This window comes from Penaeus monodon, chromosome 21 (assembly GCF_015228065.2).
Source record: "Penaeus monodon isolate SGIC_2016 chromosome 21, NSTDA_Pmon_1, whole genome shotgun sequence".
Taxonomy (NCBI): Eukaryota; Metazoa; Arthropoda; class Malacostraca; order Decapoda; family Penaeidae; genus Penaeus; species Penaeus monodon.
In genome coordinates, this window is record NC_051406.1 from 40,187,775 (window position 1) to 40,188,315 (window position 541).

At 35.7% G+C, this 541-nt stretch overlaps 1 pseudogene; it reads right to left on the reverse strand.

The window, feature by feature from the left end:
* Positions 1-541, reverse strand: part of LOC119586673 — a 2,193-nt pseudogene that overhangs the window by 1,466 nt on the left and 186 nt on the right.

Consider the following 541-nt stretch of genomic DNA (forward strand, 5'->3'; position numbering starts at 1 on the left):
GTGGTCATTTCATGTTACTTCTTTCCACACGGAAACCGAGACAACTGGGAAGTAAGCCACCTATCAAAATGTGCCTGGTTGGAATCCCGCTTTAAGATAGGTTTCACTTTTTTCCCTATGAACTTATTAACATATATGGAATGAAATACTCGCGGAGATATGAAAATAAAAATTACAAGTCTTTGATGTTACTTGCGTCTCTGCGTGTGTTATTGGCTAAGATGACAACTAACAAAGCACTTTCCTTCTTTCCATGAAGTTATAATATTTACGTTCGGTAAATATGACAAAATCCAAGTTCACAAAATAAGGAGAAAAAATATGACAATAACTTTTCCTAATTGGTCCGGGTTTAAAGGAATCGTATCTTAATCTTGTTATGAACTTAGAAATCGACTCCTTGTATTCATGTACAATTGTTAACCTCCTGACTTAAACGTATTTTATGTGATACGTCGAAGAGGATGTATATATCAATGCGCGTGCAAAAAACGTATATTGGCTAACACATTCTTACAATCGCAGAAGCAGTCATCAGCCT